This window comes from Gavialis gangeticus, unplaced genomic scaffold (assembly GCF_001723915.1).
Source record: "Gavialis gangeticus isolate Ggan-Ray unplaced genomic scaffold, GavGan_comp1, whole genome shotgun sequence".
Lineage (NCBI taxonomy): Eukaryota > Metazoa > Chordata > Crocodylia > Gavialidae > Gavialis > Gavialis gangeticus.
In genome coordinates this window covers 28409884-28410533 of record NW_017728994.1, presented here as the reverse complement: position 1 = coordinate 28410533, position 650 = coordinate 28409884, and positions in this window count along the sequence as shown.

Below are 650 nucleotides of genomic sequence, written 5' to 3'. Positions count from 1 at the left end.
CTGTACAGTGTATATCATTTATAGTTGATTTAAATATGGTGTTTATGGTCATTTCTATAAAAAGTTGGGCATCAGGCCCTTGGTCAGGAATGTAACCCCCTATTGTAACATTGTTTCTGTGGGAAAATCAGATTCGACTTGCATCATTTCGACTTACAGCGCCTTTTCCAGGAACTTAACCCACCGCAAGGGCAAGGACTGCCTGTATATCCATGACTCCATGGCAATTCCTCCACCAAATGTTAAGCCCTTGCTTCGACTATGGGAGCACTAGAACGTCTCGGCCAAATGGCTGGAAGAATTGAGAACACGGACAATGTCCTTAATCTCATTCTCAGAAGTAAAAAGTCCATATTAGCTGTAATTTCCCAGAAACGTTCAGCCTGAGACAGATGTTTAGATTTGGACTGAGATTTCTCAAAGGTTAGTTTTGGCAAATCTATAAGCAACTGAAAACAATGTTATATAATAGGAAATGTCAGAGCACCTCAATTATATGCAGGGCTACAAGTCATAGCTATAATTAAGGGCATGATTTTGAGTGCTCTTAATAGACTGTGGAATTTCAGTCTTATTTACTAAAGAGAGTCCCACTCTAAATCCCCAGTTGAGTTCACGTTGTTTGTTCCGTCTGCTCCATCCCCACGTGC